The sequence below is a fragment of the Phoxinus phoxinus genome (assembly GCF_949152265.1).
Source record: "Phoxinus phoxinus genome assembly, chromosome: 5".
NCBI classification, from domain to species: Eukaryota; Metazoa; Chordata; class Actinopteri; order Cypriniformes; family Leuciscidae; genus Phoxinus; species Phoxinus phoxinus.
This window is the reverse complement of record NC_136880.1, coordinates 26,797,192-26,819,693: the sequence shown is the minus strand read 5'-3', so window position 1 is coordinate 26,819,693 and position 22,502 is coordinate 26,797,192.

Here is a 22,502-nt window from a genome sequence, read left to right as displayed (position 1 = left end):
GGAAATAAATGAGGGCACCAATCTCTCATCTCCACAAAAGCTCAATGCACAGGCATGGCTACGGAGCCTGGGGTAATGGGGGGTGGGTGAGGTGGAGGCTCAAAGAGAGCAGAGGAGCACCTATCAATCTACTCTGACAACCTGTCCTGTTTTCTTCCTTTATGCCAAGCCAGAGAGCATCCCTCATCCATGTCCACTCCACCCCGGCTCCAATACTTTTGCTCCCCTCCTCTATGCCGTTCAATCTCTTTCTCTCACCCAGAAGGGATTCTGTCATCTACTATCGGCTCTGTCGTTAACAAGAAGGGAACACATCAAAGTGAGGCGGAATCCTCAGGAGGGGAGAGATCAAAGTTTGGCTCTAATCTCATCAGGAATGAAGCAGATTGATGAAGATTTGAGGAAGGGTGGTGGTCTGCTCAAAGACAGGAGTGCGCTGGGAGGAGGCAGAGGGGACCGCGGGGTGGGGAACCCGAAATCTGTCTTGCAATCAGGCAGATGCTTTATATGGACACCTAAGACTGTCAGGAAACGAGACTGTGTCCTGAAGTTTTCCTGCTCTTTGATTATTTTATTACCATTTCAAAAGAAGGTATGAATGACTGCAGGTGAACGGAGAAGCAAAAAAGTCAAATTAACCCGCATCACCTTTTATATCACAATCTTTATACTCCTCCAGAAGCCTCAATCTAGTTTTCCATCTTCTTTGCCAAACAGTTTCCTGACATTTGTGAGGGTTAGCACAGCTCAGTTGTGACTACGCCGCTCTCTGAAAGCATTTGCTTGCCTCTTTTGCTGCAATCAACTCGCTGATATCTCTCTATGATTGTAGCACACTCTGCTGGTTACTGCAGCAACGTGTTGACACACAAGCTTGAGATATAAATAAATCAACCGCCTTAAAACTAGATAGATGGAACTAGAATACATGTCAATGCAGAATATGCAGATCTTGGGCTGCATATATTTCTTATACGTCACAGATATTTCAAATGTTACTAACCATGACGGCATATGACATTTTGTCATAAGCAGTCTTATTCATGAGTCTTCCCATGTCACTTCTCTAAAGCTGTCTAAAAGTCAACATAGGGTCGCTGAAGTGTAAAAAAGGGGTTAACGTAATGTCAGGGGTGAAGGGTTTGTGCCAGCAGGCAAATTTAAAGGTTTCTTGTTGGTGTAGCAACAGATACAAAACCTCAAATTGAACTGACATTTATTTTCAGTCCACTCATTAAAATACAGGAATATCAAATATGCCGTTCTCAATGAACACTGCTCCTGTAGGCCTACATCATGAACAGAAATCTGGAAAAGAATGATCATATTGTGATCGATGACATTGAAAACTATTGTGCAAAAAGATTGCTTGTATTCAACTGAATTTCTAATTTGAATAATTTTTTATTCAGACTTTATATATTTTCATGAACGTATACCCTTGGTTTCTGTAGCTCCACTGATCGTGCACCGTACAAGGTCATGGGTTCAATTCACAGTAAACACGTAGCATGCATGTAGAATGTACCGTAAGTCACTTTGGTTAAAAGAGTTACATACTGTACATGTTTGAATGTTTATTGTACATGATGTTTTCAATTCCTCTGAATGATGCTTGGCATAAAAATACAATTACAGCAGTTGTTCTGTTAATGTTTTCCATGACGCTCATGACATAACCAAATACATTTTTTCTTAAAACTGGAGATTCTGAATGTTCACTTTCAGACAATAATGTTTTTTATAACTTATTGAGAATATTTGGTTTAAAAACAAAAAAAACATAATTGTTTGCTGGAATATAGTTTATGGGTAAATCATTATTAAAAATCACTAAAACACTAAAAACTTAAATCAATCATTTAAATGCTACAAGTGAAATAGGCATCAAAGCATTTTACAGTTTCTAACATTAATATTTTATATATTAATTTTGAGATTTACTAAGCATATATTTATCAGTAATATTTTGAAATATTAAATGAGCATTAGATGGCAGTAAATGTAATCTAAATGTAAAAACAAGGGGAAATTATCATGAAAAAAAAATTATGCATTTAATTGATAAGGGGCTGATATTTTATGCATCCCTAATGTGTTTGCAATGTTTTAATTTCTAGTCTACTTCCAGTTATTGACAAGTATAATAAGAAACCGATCACAGGCTGTCAATATAACACAGCCCTCAATATAAGGCTTGACTTTTGGGATTAGATAACCATGGGTGGTCACCCGCAGATGCACAGACCATGGCAAACACTCCTTGTTTATTTTTCTTTGTACAATGCTACCTGAACCTGCTGTGGCTCACATCTCCCCCTCCATCACTGTCCTGATGTTGGTCCACCCCCTAAGCCTCATCCATCAGGACCCTCTCATATCCTCCTCCCCTCTCATTTGTGTACGGCCTCTATGGGGCTAAATGCGCTCTTGGCATCATGCTCGCATTATTTTATCATCCCCACTATCTATCATCAGCAGCCCAGTACAGTTCAGATGCCCTCTGTTCTTGTTAGGATTAAGCAAGGCTTGGATAAAAGGATGTGCAGCGCTTTGGGACAGACACATAGACTGAGTCACCCATCAGCTGGATTCATGTATCCACTCTGGGTTGGTGAAACAAGATAAAGTGTGTCCATACTGGATAGCCTTGAGTGACTAAACAACATCTTTCAATAAGAAAACTCCCATCAAATAAACAACTCATAGAGCCATTGAACGATGAAGCGAAGTTTAATATGCCCACTCAATGGCACACACAAAAGGCAGAAGTCTATTGCAGAGTTCATTCCTAAATTGAGCGGGTTTGCAAAGAAAAAATATATAACTGTGCTGCTGCAGATTGCCACGGGTGATCCACGCAAAGGCTAAACAGCTGTTTGAAAGGCCACGGCCCCTATAATCTTACCCAAGGCATTTCAGAGCAATATTGCAAATATCACCACTGCCATATGGGGCATCATTCTTCCGCAATTGTGGGCTTACACAATCCTTATTACCTCTGACATTAACATTCATCCAAAAGCATTTACTAGTCTCGATTTTTCCACAACATGACTCTTCTAGTTTCTAATAACCCCATTATAAAAGAACGTAATTTCTATCGTTTGTTTTAATGGCATTTTGACTTATGTAGGTCAGCAGCATGGTGCGAGTCAGTCAAATTTGAACCGCAGAGTTTATGTAATCAGAAATTAGTCTTGCACATTAAAAGGGCAAATGAAGTGAAAGGAAATAATTTACCAAAGGGTGGTATTTGGAATTTGAGATGAAAGCATTGAGGGCTTCTACAGGGCATGGTGCACACAGCCTCTTTAACATGGCATCATGTTCCAACACTTTTCTGCATTAAAACACTGAGGGGATCCGAGTTAAAATAGTTTTAGTTTGGCTGTTTGAATGCTCAAGCGGTTAATTGAACTGACCCTGCGGCTTTATTTCTTTAATGTTTTAGAAAGTACAGGGATCATAATTAGGCCTTCACTTCAATATACTGAACAGAATTTTTCTGAGGTTGAGTTCCATGTTGTCTCCTCCAAAACTAGATGAGAATTTTCATGAATATATGAGTGCAAGTATAGGTGCATCCATCTTAGGTCATATGGTTTGGTCACTCACTTTTAATGGGGCAATAAGCCTCATTATGCAGTGTATATAACGTCAGCGCTAAAATCTTAAATTAACAGTTATATTTAGGACATTGCAGCACTGTGAAAACGTTTGGCTATTTGTCAATTATAAGTTCAACTTTAAGTCATATACTATTACAGTATATCCCTTTTCTGTCAGAAATACTAGAAAAGGCAGTATCCACACAACTATGTTCCGGAAATGGTATCTGTGAGGATTTCCAGTCAGGATTTAGACTGTATCATAGACTGCTCTCATTAGACTAACAAATGCTCTTATCTTCCAGTCGTGGTTGCATCTCTCTATTAGTGTTACTGCTGCATTTGATAGTATCGACCACAACATTATTTTGAATAGCATTAGTGTTCAAATTATACTTATCTGACTGTTATCAATTTGTAGCTGTAAATTAAGAGGTATCATACTGATCACACGTTCAGTATAGAGAACCGCAAGGCTCAGTGCTAGGACCGTTGCTCTTCACCCTTGGGAGATCATTAGAAAACATTGCATTCAGTTTTCATTGTTACGCTGATGGTACTCAGCTCTATATTTCTCTGCGGCCTGATGAAACATTAATTCACAAAACTAATGGAATGCATTTGATATAGAAACTAGATGACTAGTCATTTTTTTACTACAAAATTCTGATATTTTAATTATTGGACAAAAAACATTTGCACGCAATAACAAGAATACTGAAACAAGTCTTGATATCTGCTCTTTCTTCGTCATCAGTTAAGGGCGTGTTATTTGACAGCAATTTTTCATGTGGAATCCATATTTATAGCATATGTAAAACTGAATTTTTTCATCTTAAAAATAAATATATATATATATATATATATATAAATTACAACATATGCTCAAAATGTCAAATGCAGAAAAGATAATTCATGCATTCATGACCTCAAGACTAGATTATTGTAATGCTTTACTGGGTGGTTGCCCTGCAGGCTCAATAAACAAACTCCAGCTGGTCCAAAATGCAGCAGCAAGCTTTCTTACTAGAACCAGGAAGTGTGATCATATTAGCCAGATTTTGTCAACACTGCACTGGCTCCCTTTTAACATCGCATACATTTTTAAATCTTGCTAATTACTTATAAAGCCCTGAATGGTTTAGCTCCTCAGTACGTTATAGTATCGCATTATAGTTCTTCATGTTCATTGTGATCTCAAAATTCTGTCCTGTTGATAATACAATGGCTAGTTGAATATTGACTGCTGGTGTTATATCCTTTTCCCATTTTTTCTTCCTAACCTTGTTCAGGAGGCAGACAAACTCTTTGCTTACACAAAACACACTATCACATTTTAATAATTCCCTTTAAAAAAACTTAAAGGATTGTTAGGCAACATAGATTACGTCAACTGGAACTGGGAACACTTCCCATAACATCCAATGTACTTTTTACATCGTAAGAGGAATGTTAACTACAGCGATATCGATTGAGTGGTAATCTAGGTTACAGTAGGCAGCCGGATCCTGTCCGTATCCAGACCAGATGATGGACCTGCACCTGCAGATGACCACAACTGCCCTAAATGTCAGAGGAGACCATGACAACTAGACGAGCCATAGAGACAGATCCCTTGCGAAAACCTCGTTGACTAGCCAGCCATCAGCACAGATCCTCAGCGAAGACCACGATAACAAGACAAGTCTTCTGCACAGACCCTATTTCCAGCTTCAACTGCCTCCCACCAAATGCTGGTGTAATGTATCCCAATCTTCAAGCAGAAGGAACTAAGTGAAATATTGTGAATGATATCAATCCACAATCTGACTTGTGATGCAGTCTGGAATTAAACCACGCCATGTTCGTTTGTCTGGCCAGAAGAGAACTGGCCCCCTGACTGAGCATGGTTTCTCCCAGGGTGAAATTTGGGTTCCACGCCACTGTTGCCTTTTAGCTTGCTTAGTTGGGGAGACTTAATATTCTGCAGTATTATTAATTTGTCTGCACTGACACTATCGGATGAGATCTGAACTGAGCTAGATGATGACATTACTGTTTTCTCCAGAGCATGCTTTATAGATTAATTGAACTCATCCCAAAATGTATTAACTAAACTGAGTCAACATTGAACTGAATTCAACTGAATAATGATCCCATTGTCTTTCTAGAATTATGTTTGCATCGTTGATCATTATTTACCGTGTTTAACAATGTGCTGCTTTAACAACAAACTGTATTAGATAAATAAAGGTAACTTTTAAACAAAGCCTTCCTTAAATAGTCCATATTTCTAACAAAACTGACATTTAACCAAAGAGAAATGAAAGAAGTTCAGCCAAAATTTCATAATTTCCCTTATGGTGTACAAAACCTGTATAACTTTCTTTCTTCTGTGAAAACCAAATGTTGTGGTTCCATTCAGGTCCAATGTTGTATGTACATAACAGTTGAAACATTCATCCAAATATCTTCTTTAGATGAATATGAAAAATAATAATAAATATGTGAGCTAATACATAAGGCATAAAATACCTAAATAGATGTCATATTTGATTGTATGCTAATAGAGATGAGCCTGTGAAGCATATCTCTGCAGCCCATTCAATTGTTTGTCAGCAGACTGCACATCAATCCTTCACAGCCTGGTTTTCCTTCTGGTTTTCAATTAAATATGGTTTCTATTCCCTGACTATTGTCTGTAGGTGGAAGTCTAGAGAGAGATAGAGATGAAAAATGTAACAGGTGTGCTATAAAGATGTTGAAGGAGGCTGTTTTATGTAGCCCTCTTCACTCTGCAGCTGCAGCTCTGAAAACGGATTTTTCAGTCTAAGAAAGTCGTTATTTATTTCAAATCATGTGTATATTTTTACCAACAAGTTTACTTAATGTTCATCCAGTGGTCCCTCTTTCACAGCAAATGTGGGAGAAGACTTCATTTACTGTGTGTCTAAATAAAATGTGCGTGACACACTGGTCACTGTGCATTCAAACTACTGTAAACATAAGCCTTAAAGAAAACTCAAGAGAGAGAAGATGTACAGAGCTGATTTTCAAGGAAATACAGTTAGAGAGACAAAATGATTGTTTGATTTCTTCATATGGGCGGATTCATTAATTAACTTGAGGAATTATACAGGTATAAGTAATTATTAACCCTGTGTAACGTCTGATCAGGCATCAGCCGTCACCAAGGGGGTAATACATCCGCCGGAAACTGAAGCCTCCCCGGGAGCCGCCATTGTAGCAGAACTTCACCTGGTGTTAGCATTCCATTGACTCCCATTCATTTTGGCATCACTTTGACAGCGAATAACTTTACATCTGAGGCGTCCAAAAACTCCATTTGTCCATTATTTATTTCTAAAGAAACTCGACAATGTATAAAAGGCTCCATTACCTTGTACCTTACGTTATGGCCCCGTAGAAGCCGTTTTTGTAAAAATAGGCTAACGATTGTGTCATATGGGCTTCATATTTCTCCGTTGAAATCTATGGGGTCGCTGTGTCCATCTTATATACTGTCTATGGCCGTCACCTGAAAATTTAACTCTGTCACTTCCTGTTCCTCCCACATCAGTTCCTGTCTTGCCATTTCCTGTCACCCTGTATTTAAGCCATTTGTTCCCACAGCAATATTGCTTAGCATATTTCCAAACAATATGACCATTGTTTTAGCTCTTTCGACCCACGTTTCTGGATTACTGGTTTGGATTTGTCTGCCTTTGGATTGTTTTGCCTTTTTTGTTTAGTTTTTTTTTCATTCCATTTACTGAACACTGCATGAACATTATTGTTTATAAATTAGCCTTTTAAAAAAAATTTTTGTAGTCAAGAGTTTAAATGCCAACAGAATTATGAGACGAAGTTATGAATAAATACTGTAAATGTGCAAATATTAGAGGCCTTAGAAAGTCATGTTCTCAAATATAATACATATGGCTTTATAGGGTTAAAATTATGTACAATAATCCCACATCAAAATGCAGGCCCTGCTTGTTATGTACTTTTTTCACTACATCTTTCATGATGGATTCCCCTATTGGTCACGGGTCCATCTGCATTGCCTATTCTGCATTTACCCCGTATTTGTGTCCCTGAGGGCAAGCATGAGTGATGCTCCAATATTTCCCTTCACCTTCTCCTCAGAATGTTTCCACCTCATTGGTGCTCATCGGCTCTGACTTAGTGACAGTGAATTTAAAAGAGAACACAGGAACTGCACATTAAAAACCTTGCTCGCTATTCACTCTTTCAAACTAATTTCCTTATTTCTTTCATTTCCGAAACCTCAAAACCTGGATGACGCACCTCTCAAAATCACAGAAGTCCCTTTGGCTATTGCATTAGCTCCAGGGGTTCCTACCAGTGGTCCCTGAAGGTACTCCAGAGGGGCCATGGAGAAGATATCATTTTTAAAACTGTTGAATTTGTCATAGCATTTTGAACTTATGATCCTCTAAGCTTTATATAATGTAGTAATGGTAGTATATATTATGAATGAAAGTTATTATAAAGTGTTAGCAAATTCAGTTGGGTAAGGGGGGTCTTTGGATTTGTAAAAGTTGAAATCTCGTCCATTAGTCAGATGAATAACACACAGATTGAGGGCCTGTCTTAAAAAAAAAAAAGATAAAATATCATAACAATATTCAATACCAGGGTGGTAATCCTGTATTCTGGTCTTTTAATAGGAAGAGCTTAGAATGGCATACAAAGCCCCACCATCTGCTCAGCAATGGCGGGTGACTTCGCTAGACTATAATCCACAGATCAGCTGCACACAGAAATTAGGGACATAAAGCACAGTAGAATGGACTTCTCTCTCGCGCCGTTTGATGGAAATGAAGCTGAGAGCTTATCAGCTGTGGTGGCGTCTTAGGTGAAGATTGCAGTGAAGCAAAGCCGAGCGAAGTTCTCAGAGGAGTTCAGCAGTTCAGTCTGTGAGAGGGGAATCTTTTTAATTGGAGATCGGGAGATGGTGACCCCCCACCACGAAATCCATCGAGCCTTGACAAGATGATGAATATAGTATCGTGTATTCACACTGGTGGGCTTTGAAATGCGAATGAAGTCTGGGAAGGTACTGATGATGTCACAGTTTGAGTCTTCGAGAAGGCTTGACGGATCTCCTTTGTGTGCTCAAAATCAGCGGTGGAATTATCAGCTCTCCCGAGTCCTATAATGGCAGTGATTTTCCAATCTCTGCACAATAATATGGATTGTATGGGTGTTGTAATGTCATAATGATCACCATGGGAAACAGAGCTGAGGGGAAAATCAACATAATCACTTTCAGTGCTTTTGTACCTCATGCAAAATGCTCAAAAACCAGGTGTTGTTTTGAAGAGCGAGCTCTGTTGAATCCCATCATCGTCCAGACGGTTTCTTTCAAATCCCAACAGCATTCGTAAAAGCACAGCGAGACGCCGGCGCTCTGTTTAAGTGATCCAAGTGGGACGTTGATAGAGCGCAGTGTCGCTGTGGAGTGGTAATGTGGCCACTGCCTAGCCACTGAGCGATGGCTGCTCCTGTTGTCAGCGCTCCCTGCGCTGGCCTGATAGATGCGTTCTCGCAGGGCAAGAAGAAAGCCTTATCTGCACAGATAAAGCCTGCTTTCTCCGGGGGCTCTTAGTTTAAAGGTCGCATTACGTCGGCACCAGTAAGACCAGGGCCTTTGGAGTGTACGCAGCATATCCACAGTATCTGTATATGAGTCACAAGCGTGGCGGGAGATGGCAAAGGCACCCTTTGTGACTGGCCCTGAATAGCATTTCAATATCAACCTGTGCCTGCAGGCTGTGCTCAAACCCTTTGGTGTCAACAGAACATCATATTAGCTTATCAAGCCCGGTTGGGGGTCAGAGATGGAGAGACAGGTTGACACTGCTTGCTACTAAAACTGTTCCTCGCAGTCAGGGAGGATGACAAAAGTGTCAGGGAAGAGGGAGGCGGAAGGAGGGAGGTATCGGAACGCCACATCTCTACCTCGGTCACGGATGCGCGGGCCATAGTAAGCCACCGCTATCGGGAAAGGTATTCCAAGTCGCTTCTCCATAGGATGACTTTTCTGCTTATTATTCATAGAGGCTGAAGGTGGAGAGATAAAGTGTGCATTGCTGCCACTGTGTCCTGTTAGCATGGGTAGCTGCTATGAGGAAAGGCCATCTGTGGAGATGAATTTGAAAGAGCATGAGAATAAAGGTGGGCACGCACTCTCACGCTGGGTACGGCCATCGCTGCCAAATGCCAACTTGTTATGATACAAAATATGGTGGGCCACGGCCAACACAACCTGAAGGAAAAGGATTTTTTTGAAGCGAGCGGTGCTAACACCCGCTGGCGTGCACGGGAATGATTGATCTTATCGTCTGCTTCTTGAACAGATTGGAGTGTCGAGTAAGAGGTGTGATGCCTTTGTAAACCGATGTGACACAAATAAATAAATAAATATATAACGGGTTCTGTGCAAAGAATGTTAAGGCAGTGGTTGCGCCTTTTCCCATGTGCATTACGTTCCATCTGGTCCATACAGCCGACAGATGAAAGTGCTCTCGCAGCTCAGCTTGGGCCTCACCAAGCAGATGTTTCACCCTCTGTCTAGCTATAAACACAGTTAGCCAATGCACACAGAAACATTTTCTCTCTGGCCCACATAAACTTCTAGACTACTGAAGGCCAAGCGTAGCCTAAAGACTCCGAGGCTGCAGGAATGTGTCAGAGCGAGTGATGAGTAATGCTGGGACACCTCAGGGAACACTACTGCTTCCCTTTCCCTTTTACAAGGTTATTACAGTTCTGCATTTTCAATTTTGTGTTGATTTTTTTAAAGCTTTTTTCATTTTTGTTTTTCATATGTTTTAGTTTTGATTCATTATACTTATAGAACAATGCAGTAAGTTGATCATCCTTTCTATGTAATAACTGATTAACAATAAACAATACAATTTTGTTTAAAACACACTAAAATCAATAGTTTTGTCAATGTCAAACCAATTTTGTGATGCTTAAGTGAATTTAAGCATTATTATATACAGTATAAAATGTAGCTTTAAATGAAAAGGTCATTATAGGCTCTTCAAGAAATAGTTTATGCTTAAAGAGTCTCATATTTGTCATAAATTATCGCTATCCTTTTAGTTGAGAGCAAAAGGTTGTACAACACATTTAAAAACGCAACAAATTATATCAGTTATCCATGATTAAATATCCTAAATATATATATATATATATATATATATATATATATATATATATATATATATCAGCCGATTAAAAGATAATTAAAAAGGTGTTAATAATAGCAGAATAAATTAGCAGAATAGAATTACCTGTGTGTGTGTCGGAGATTACATCCAACCTGCACATGGCAATAAATGTGTGATGTGTACTGATACTGATGCATTGTTCGTCGCAGCTTTAGCCAAAAGGGATAGTTCACACCAGAATGAACATTCTGCCATCATTTACTCATCCATCCATCCATCCATCCATCCATCCATCCATCCATCCATCCAGCCATCCATCCATCCATCCATCCATCTATCTATCTATCTATCTATCTATCTATCTATCTATCTATCTATCTATCTATCTATCTATCTATCTATCTATCTATCTATCTATCTATCCTTGAGACTGAACTGTACACACAAACTGCACGGATATAGAGGCAAATTCTGAAACCATCAGAGGAGATTTGGAGTGAGTTGGACCACAGCATGCTCTCTCCTTGTGTGGTCGAACCCCCCTCTGTTTGAAGCTCTGTTGGAGAGCTCATTAAAAATATGATGGACACTGTCCTCTGCTGGTGAGACAGTGAAAGTCTGCTTTTATAGCAAATACACTACACTCTGATCTGTATGTGTGCTACAAAACCAAAAATAAGATCTGCCATATATCAGCTATAATCATCATGTGCATCGTCCCCAAAAACCATTTGGCAAATTAGTGTAACTAATCATGTAGCCTTGGACAACATGGTGAGTTTTAGAAAAGGCTACAAGCTTGGAGTAAAATTCAGCCCTCAGACACCCTTAGCTCTGAGAAACTTTACGATTGTCAAGTTATGAGTCTGTAACTGACATGCAATAAGTTTGATATATCCACCACCATCAAAGTTCAATGGATACACACAGAATCTAAGATAACAGCTTTATTAAATCTTGAACAGGAGAAGAAGGAAAACAGGCAAAGAAGATGTTCTTGAATTGAAATGGCCAAATCAGACAAATCAGTTAAGAAAACAATAACTGCCCTCAAACCACTTGTATTTCTGTACTCTTACATTTCTCATCATCCCTTACTTTCCTCTTCTTATTCATTTTAAGCTGATTTTTGCATTAAAAATGATTATTAATCTAGCCGTACATATGTTTTTATGCATATTGATACTGTAAAGGTATCAGTCAATTTTCTCCAAAGCTGACATTTTTTGAGAGATAACCATCAATAGATTTGTCAATTATGATTTGAAACATTATAAGATTAAGTTAAGACGTTGATCTGCAAGGTGGTCCGAGGTGTTTGTGAGGAATAAATGGGAATGAAATAATGGTCAGGCAGCCTCACTCCACCTTTATTTTTCATATGTCATCCACCCGCTCTACAAAGTGACATCTACCGCAAAACAATTTTATGATATCTATGCAATCAAGCATACATCACAATGACATATCAGCCAGTTACATATTTTTATACCTTCACATTTCAGATAGGTGGCATTATCAAACCAAAACAATAGAGCTATTTTTTTTTACAAAAATCCAACCGTCATTTCGATTTCTCCAGCAAAACAGATGGTTTCAGCAAGGATAGATATCAACCCGTCATGTCTTCTAGCAGCTGACTATGGGATTTCCAAATCTCTCAGCAACAAAAATATGAAAAGATCCTCTTTTGTAGTGGTATGAGATCTTCACATGATAAAGTTGTACAGCTGAATTATTCAGGCTCTCTGGGATGTCTCTGCCCCTATCTAAGCAGAAACTTGAGTGAGTACAAGCTAATACAGAGAAAGATAGGGAAAAGCACTAATCTTGGCATAAGATTTCCTTTTTAACAACTCTGCACTCAATAATATATTACTGCCAAGTCTGATTCTTTAGCATCTGAAACACAACGTGGATAAAAAATATGCCTATGTTGAGACTTATTTATCTTTTTTATGTATTATTTCTGTTTTGGGCTTTTCTGTCACTTTTATTTATATGGATTGGGGATGAAGGACAGCGGGCTTGAAATGATGGAGAGAAGAGGAAAATAAACGGAAAATGTTGCAAGCTGGAATCAAACTATAGCAGCGTTCACAGCTACAACACATCTCCGACAGCGCCGGCTAATCTCCGTGTTGTTCTTTCTCCTAAAGCAGTGGTACATTATGCACTGAAATACATCAAATCCAATAAGCTAGTTAGCATTAACCTCCATATACTATGCGCATTTGGGTGATGGGCTGCAGGAAGACAGATTTGACAGGGCTGCAGGTTACCATAGTGAAACATTCACAAGAATCACTGTGATTACAGTGTCTCGGGAAGAGAAAAAGTGTTGAAGCCCACTTCAAAAATTCTCTTGGACTCAGTTGTGGAGCCTCAGCATTTGAGCACAGTCTCGGTGCTGTCTGTCGCACTCCCTCCAGTCAAACCGCCACCCACTCACCTACACTGGACTCTTTGAAACTTCAGCCAATCAGGATGCCCCAGGAGGCATGTGTCCTCAGTGGTGGCGGATGTGACAGGGGCATTCATGCGATATGGGAAGAGCTGTAAAGCAGAAAATAGACAGAGGGAGAGGGAAAGAGAGAGAGAGAGAGAGAGAGAGACCGCATAAAAAAGAGAGGGAGAGATAGCATAAAAAGAAATAGCCAAAAAAGCAGTTAAAGAAGGGAGAGAGCATGGCTGTGAAAGAGGGAAAGATCATTGAAAAAAAGGAGGAAGGAGAAAAGGGGGAAGGGATGGGAGATAGACAGAGAGAAAGAATGGGAACATTCTTCCTTCAACACCTCGCTGTGTTTCTAAAAATAGAACAAACCTGCAAAGATTCTGGGACCTTCTTGACATTGATAAATTTTCCCTGCTCTTCAAAAGGGCACAATTTGCCCGTGCAGTGGGCCATGATGCAGTCTGCTACTCACAACGCATATAGTAACAGCCCATTAAAATGTACAAAATCTCGTTCTTTCATAAAACAAATCAAATGTGCTACGATTAACAGTAAGATCGATGAGACCAACAGACAACAGAATGCTCATAATGATTGTAAAATATAGCATGGGGGGAGTTTGCAATTGCGTTTGAACACAGCCAAAACGTTTCAATGGCGTTTTCAAACATTTAATTTAATATAAAGGTTAAATTATAAGTTAGCACATATTTTCAAATAGACGCAAAACATGAATATGTTCATATTGTATGAGGAGGTTACCATAGCAACAGCACACTGCTCCGGCAAATCAATTACAGTTGTAGCTTCTTACTTCATAATAGATTTACAAATCAGACAACCTTTAGGGTAGGACCTAAAAAGCTATTTGGGATGTTCAAGACAATGTGAACAGAATGTGACCGAAAAACAAACAGTGCAGTGCTTTTTTATTTTATTTTATTTTTTATTATTATTATTAAAGAGGTTTTACATAGGAATATTACAAATCTGACCAATAACAATAAGCTGATAATTATTTACATGTTATGACTGATAACCGATAAATGGACAATATTTAAATTCTGTGTCACTTTTGCGTAAAAATTAATTAATCAATATAAATTAAAATGTGAAATTATAAAAAAAAGTGCATTTAGGCATCACAACATAATGTATGAAAAATTTACATTCATTTTAATTTTGTTTTAATTGAAACGGTTAAATTATCAGTGTTCTTTAAAAATGACTTTTATGTGAAGGTAAGGAAATGAGAATGCATAATTATATCCAACATTGAACAATACTGATAAATTATCAAATCTATAATATCAGTGATAATCGCTGTAGTTGTGCATCCCTAGTTTTACAAAGAAAGAAATATGCTCACAATCATCTCAGAAACCCCCTGTTATTGCACTCTTTTGCAATAATGAATAGCACGTTTCTACAAAAGCATCGGTAACCGAATGTTTATTTTTGCATAATGCTACATCTATGCCACTAGGTGTCAGTTTAAGCCTAAGATGAATCAAGCAGAGCAACAAAAAAACAAACAAAAAAAAAGCATTACCAAGTACACCTTCCAACCGGTTGACCGCCCGGAAAGTCATTATCTTATACATTCTTCAGCAGAAGACGACACAATGTACATCGCAAATTGAAGCCTTTGGCAAGGCAACACAAAACAGGAAGATGATGGAAACCGCCTCAAGGACCAGCTCACATGCAATGCATAGAGAGAGAGAGAGAGAGAGAGAGAGAGAGAGAGAGAGAGAGAGAGAGAGAGAGAGAGAGAGAGAGAGAGAGAGAGAGAGAGAGAGAGAGAGAGAGAGAGAGAGAGAGAGATAAGAGAGAATAAGGGAGAGGCCAAGAGAGACAGCCGGAACGAACAGGAAGAGAACATGGAAATCCATCAGCCCATCATTATTTATTCAGCAGAGCCCTGACAGAGAGTCAGAGCTAATAATCCAGCTGAAGTGAATTGAGCACCGTGTGTCCTAAAGAGCAGCGAGCAGCACTGCACCGCTTCACTCGGCAAATCAGAGTGGCACAGATCATGGTGCTGAGTTGCACTGACTGACTGACTGACTGACTGCACAAAGTTTCCACCTTCTTCTCTCCACCTGCCTCACCTACTGTGAACTTCCAGGCAAAAGTTTGAGAGAAAGCCATATAACCCGAGGAATAATTCAACAAAAGAGCCCTCCGCAGCGCCTTCCACCCCAGTGTGAGCTTTCCACTAACAATACCCTCGGCAGCTGACGTGAACCCAGGGCCACCAGACGGGCTGCCCCCGGACATGGGGAGGGATGAGTGGCGGCGGGCCCAGCGTGCAAGACGTACGGCCTTCATCATTAGATTGGGTCAAAGCCAAAGGCCTCTCCATTAATCATGGAGGAGATTGAGCGCTGCATCTAGCAACACATGTGCGTCGATATATTCCAATGATGTGAACCCTACAGCATCTCTCACAGCTCCCAATTAGTCGGTTTGGTGCCGTACCATGTGATATATGTTGTACAAGCGCTAACAGGTTACATTCTAATTAACGAGTCAAGGCTATGCATCAGCGCTCATCAATAATTTCAATGAGAGCGAAGCTAACTTCCCCAACATGGTAGAGGAGACCAAACGTACATTAGTAACTGAGAGTATTAGAGTATAGGTTACAGCATTTGCAATTAAAAAAACAAAAACAAGGACAGCATTAAATTACATTTAAAATGTAAATTTTTACATTCTCGGAAGCAAAAAATGTCAGTGGTATCGCTATGGCCAGGGTGTTGCTATGGAGTCTACTGCGTTCTTAGTGCATTTATCATGTATAACTTTTTTTTGTATGCCAGACTTCTTCAGCCATTTAGTCCACTTAAACCCCGCCCCTTTCTTACAATCACAAACCTGCCATTATCCGATCACTACCCTACCTTTTTTCTTTTGCGATAATCCGTTTCCTTTGGATGTGCATCACAATATGAAAGATAAAATCTATTGTTGCTACTTTTGTTTCAAAGCGACTTTACGTGTTTGTCAACCAATTGGGATATTTGAAATGTATTTTGCAGAAAGGAGATGGCAAGGATATATAACATTAAAAGAAATTAGCATGAACCAATATGTGCACAGTGAGTCTATAATACACTTAAAGGACAATTCCGGCAAAAAATTAAGGAGTTATTAACACATGGTTACCGAGTCGATCGTTTTCTGGGATGTGTTTTCACGATAATCGAATGTAAAGAGTTTATCTCTAAAAACTGATTAACTTATAACGCTAGTATATGGGGCATCGAATGTAAAAAGAAATCGCTAGTTAATACCACTAAAAAGGCTCAAAATAGCCTCACATTAACACGGTAGCATAATGAGGGTCCCTACATGCAAACCGAAGCATTGAGAACTCTGTAAGTGTACAGACAGTTTAATAAGAAGATACTGTACTTAATAAAGACAGTACACGTCGCGTATACAGGGAGGAGCCATCTTTGAAAAACAGTCTCGACCAGTCGAGCCACGAACGCCGTGCTAAGTGAGCTGGTCTTGTTAGTGGTATTAACTAGCGATTTCTTTTTACTTATATTCAATGCCCCATATACTAGCGTTATAAGCTAATCAGTTTTTTAGAGATATAACTCTTTACATTCGATTATCATGAAAACACATCCCAGAGAACGATCGACTCGGTAACCATGTGTTATTAAACCCCTATAGGAGGCAATAACGGTGGGTTATTGTTCATTTTGCGCTGGGATTGTCCTTTTAAGGCAGGTTTTGTGAGCACATATTTGAACATTATGTGAAGGCCATGATAGTTATTTAATTAAACTGCTGTGCAAAATCGAAATACAGCATGATAAATGGTATGAGCAACAATCTCCAGTATTTCCAGAGGAGAAGAGCAGGAAAAAAACGAGCAAGTTTATTCAAAAACTTTGAGAAGCAGTTGAACCTTTCTTAACCTCTCCAACTGCATAAATTGCAGCCTTAACAACCTACCTATATTCCGCAGCAAAGGCTTTACATGAGCAGGTAACTACAGCAGACCACAGGGACACATGCTTTCCCCTCCTGTATTCACTTACGAATAACCGTGCTTCCTATAATGCATCAGTGAAATTGCTAAGAGTGAAATTTCAGATGAAGCCTCCCTGGACTTATCTCTGGGGTGATGATGCAATAGGACCAAGAGACTCGAGCAATGCAGCATTGGTAATTTACTTCTGCACACATCCCTTATCATTCCCCTCCCTGGAAATAAAAGATCACTCGTCAACAAGGCCACATACGTTTAAATTCCCGGGCATTATTAGTTCCAAAGCTCTCAAATGGTACAATAAACAACATTTCCATTGCCAAAAGAGAGAAAAGCAGGAAAGCACCTAAGAATATTTCCCCTAAGACACATTCATCCTCTTTAACAATATACCAAGAAAATCCATTAGCCTTATTACTCACTGTCTTTTACTGGGCTGTACCTGCCAATTCCAAGAGCAAACTGCAATGTATTCAGACCTACACCTCACGTACATTTCAGTAATGATCTGCAAGACTTTTAGGTTTGGAAGCATGCAGTCTAGATCATTGCTGAAGCCTTACACAATGCCACACACAAATACTTCCTCCAAAACAGTTCAGGCCAGTAAAAACTGAAACAGCGTGTCCCTGAACACTTTCTGACAATGTGGTTTATAGTGCACTCATGCCATGAGAGATTGAATTTTATTCATCACGGTAGCAAGAACAACCTCTCATATTGTGCGGGTCCTAATAACATGCTTTCAGTGACGAGAGCAAGCTTGTTAATGCTACAGAATTATGTGTAGTGCAGTCTAAAGCATGACCTTATCCGCAAGCAAGGTGTATCATATTAGGGGCATACACTTTCACGTAGTGTTTGAAAACACCAATTCTATACTTGTAAGAAATATATTCTCTTTAAGTACACATGTAGAATTTTATTTAATTCATATTATATAATCTACAAAGAACCGTTTTTTTTTTTTACTTTTTAAAGGGGTCATGACATGAGAAACCAAATTTGCCTTGATCTTTTGGTATATAAGAGGTCTTTGTACCATTAAAACGTCCTGCAAGTTTCATAGCTTAAGACGTCCTCCCCATTATAAACGAATCATTTATTTAATCAAGCTCTAAATACAGCTCGTTCTGGATCCATGGTAAGAAGTGACGTCACGGTACGAAGTGACGTACCAGCGTTTGCATACGACCGCCTCCAGGCACAAGACAACTACGCTTTAAGCGCAAGACAACTACGCTCATTTCGTATCGTTGTCGCGCCCGCGCGCCGCGCGCCTCTCAAGCGTTCAGTCGACGGACAGCGAGTGGGTCTGTGTGTACAGGGAAATTACGATGCCGCAGATGTGCTGTTCCTGGCTGTGGACAAACAACATCTTTGAATACGCTGCGAAAGATCCAGACGTCAGGGAAAAATGGATGCACTTTATTTTTTGCGGACGTCCCAGTCACGGCAGTGTTAATGTAAGTGTTTGCTCTATACATTATAAGGATGACTGTTTTGAGAAAAAATCCCAATATGATGCTGGCTTTGCTAGAAAACTGTTGCTCAAAGATAAGTCCGTGCCCACTATTCTGGGCTCAACAACGACGACGCAAACTTACTTTTTATCACTGGCTAATATAAACACATTTGTATAAGAGAATCTTGAAAATATGTCGCCTGTCTAGTAGCCTACGTTAGGCCTACATGTGATAGAAAATTAAAAATGTTGCCTTTATCAATGCTGCATCTTCAAAGATGGCCTGTGCATGCATTTTTGTCCGTGGTACACCCTATCATGTCATTGAAATTAGTTAAATAATGTTAAACTGTTAGCAAATTAAGCTATAGGATAATTAGGCAACAATAATCCGTTTTCAAGTGTCTCGGGTTACAATTTTTTTATTAATTCAAAATAGTTTCACTTTCCATGTGGACACGGGCTGATCCAGTCTTCGTTGTTGTGGTGATGCTTCATTTTCCTCTGATTCCTCATCTGATTCCGGCTCAAACATAATAAGGTTTTATCATTGCAAGAGCCATCGCTTCGCATGCATCACCCGCTACTAAACAGTTGCGCCGAATCCGCAAATGTTCTGGCTGGGGGCGTTAATAATTGATGCATAGGCTCTGACGTTAGCCAATCATAACAGTGGGCGTTAACACTGAACTCTTAAAGGGGAAACACCCCCAAAACAGACTGTTTGAACCAGAGGATGAGAAACAGGGTGGGAAAAGGTCATAAATCACTACATTTTAAAAGTTTTTTGTAAAAAAAAACTATAGTAATACTATAATTACACCTAAGGGAACATAATAATACAATAAAAAAAACCATGTCATGACCCCTTTAAAGTTTTAAAGTAAGTGCATGTTCATAAAATTAAGTGGTGCACTTCTTTTTCTCAAGAAAAGAGGGCCGCAGGTAAATTGATTTTGATATTGATTTTAAGCAAACAAATGTTTTCTTTGCAAGCATTTGTTAATAAGAGATATTGGTCAATTTCCCATTACAAAAACCTCATTCACACAGCAATGTCTTGCAATATCTGCTTCCCAAAAAATCAGGCATATCAGATGGGAGGAGGCAAAACTGCTTGACATCACCATTAAGTCTAAGATTTACTTACTGGCTTTAAATGTAATTCACACATTGATTGTTTCTTGTTTTGTCACTAAATCATTTGTAAATTGGATTCCTTTTGCTCCTGTAAAAGCAATTTTGTATAGTACTCATAAATTATGTAGAAAATCTGAAAATTAATTATTGATTATAAGTGTTTACGCAACAAGATACATCTGTGTTTATTCTGAATGCGCTCATGTTTAATTGCTTAATTGCATATGAATTGTCTTTCCAAAAACACTTAAACAAGAGATCAGTCTGGCTGTCAGTCAAGAAACTGCCTGTGGAAAATAAGCAACTGGACAAGAAGGGCAATTAACACACAAGTGACCAGGAGACCAGCTACAACACCAGCCACTAGTGAGGCATAAGTCTTGCCTGGAGTCTGCTAGAAGCCATGAGAATGATGGGTCCGTTAAAACACTGTAAACCCTAACACTCAAAATACTTAATTGGTTTGAGTAGGACAAACTTAAATTAAACTGATTAGTTCAGTCAAATTAACTTGCATGAGTATTTAGCACTTTCTTTTTCTTTCAAGTTCACCTAACTGATATATTTTAAGTAAACTGAACTGTTTAATTGTTTTGAGTTTTATGAAATTATTTCTTTTAATTTAGACAAACTTAAGTTTAACTGAAATGGCTGGGATGTCTATTTCCCTTAATTCCCTCTATTGCCTTAAATGTTTTGAGTTCTGCTAACTTATTCGGGTTTACGTGACTGTAGTTGTCCTATTGGTTATCTTTCTCCTTTTAATTTTCTGTCTTGTATGTACCTCAACACCTTTTCTATTTTGGAAATGGCCTAATTGGGCCCCAACCCTCCAAAGGCATGTTATGCCTTCCTATAATAATGTTATTAAATGCAAACATTTAATAAAAAATTTAGTTCCCTTAAAAGTTAATTTACATGTTTATCCACGTTTATAGAAGATATGTGTGCTTTCTATTCAGATGGAGAGATCTGGCTAAAACAAAACCGGAAACTCTTATAATAAAACATGGCATCTGATGAAACCTGTGCCAAGTTGATATGCCTTTAGCATATTCTATTCAAGAAACTTGCATTGAATGGCCTCAATTTGAATTGGCATACTTTACTCAAAAACATTTGCATATTTATATTTTCCACAACCCTTTGTTAACTTTATTCAACGCATACTGCACATGTGTGACTGCACAATGATTGTGTTATTCAGGGAAGAAAAACACTTCAGGGGTATAAAATTGAGAGATATACCCAGAACAATATGTGAAAACTCAAGGGAGTGAACTGAATACTTCCTGAAGGCACTGTACATTTCATAACTGTTAAACTTCAGCTCACGGACAGCCAGTTCACTCTTCTGGGGTAAAATTTGCCAATGCAATATTGATATATATGACAGAGACCCAATGCAAGAGCTGTCTGTAGATCCGTATAGCTGCTTCTTCACTTGAGTTTTTGTGACCTGTAGACCTATCTATGCTTTTTTCTTGGCATAGTATGGCAGTGCTGAATCTCAATTTGTACACTATGCCTAAGCCTAATTATATATAATAACTCAAAATGATTTACATTGACTGAGGCATTCAATTCAAAGGGTACTTTAAAGCTACACTGTGTAACTTTTTTAGTTTATTCTTAGCTAAAAACACTTAGTTCTTTCAAAAATATATGTGCTCATTAATGTATATTTACTTCGTTCAAGTAATAAAGTATTCTCGTGAGTGTATAATATGCCATTGAAAATACATATGGGTGAGGGGTTCGAATGTCGGTCGCCATGTTGCCCCTCCATCTTGAAAGTACATTAGCCAAAGAGGGACATACCCGTTAATTCAAGCTTCGCCTTTCTCCGCGAATTTTGTCTCTGCAATTCACCGGCCCTGTTTTTATTTTTTCCTTTCCCTTACCTCTCCCTCGCACCTCCACATCCACTGATCTCAGCTCACGGAGAAAATGATATAGCCTACAATGTAAACTTTGCCTTACGGTAGTGATGTCGTACAATATACAGAATAACGATAGCACTGATAAAAGTTACTAAGATTAGCTTGCATTCGTCTGGGAACCTGATAGCTGATCTTAGCAATGAAATGGTAAAAAAATAACGAAAACATAAAACTATTATTAATTTTACATAGATGTCATAACCTATATGTTAACTGACAAATTAAATTACTGAAAATTATAATAGTTTTCTAAAGTAACCTCATCACTTGAAGGAATACTCATGGACGAGGTCGAACTGGAAGCCATGTAAATCTTGGACTACATTGGCCACCGTAGGAGTTAAAACGAAATCGGAATTGAGAGGAACAGAAACTAATATTCACTGGATGGTCATATACCTTTTCACCGCTAGATGGGGGTAAAAATCACACAGTGTAGCTTTAATTGAAGATTGTCATAATCGCAAGTCGCAACACTATATGAAAGCAAATTTAATGATTTCTCTCAACTAACCTATAAGTTATATGCAAATATGTCTTAAATGTACATATAATTCACGGAAATACTTAATAATAACCTCATTAATTACAATAATTATTCATTATTAACAACTTTTACTCCACATATAAAAACATTATGTTCCTCAAATCCATTATTAACAAATATACACAAAAAACTTCGATAT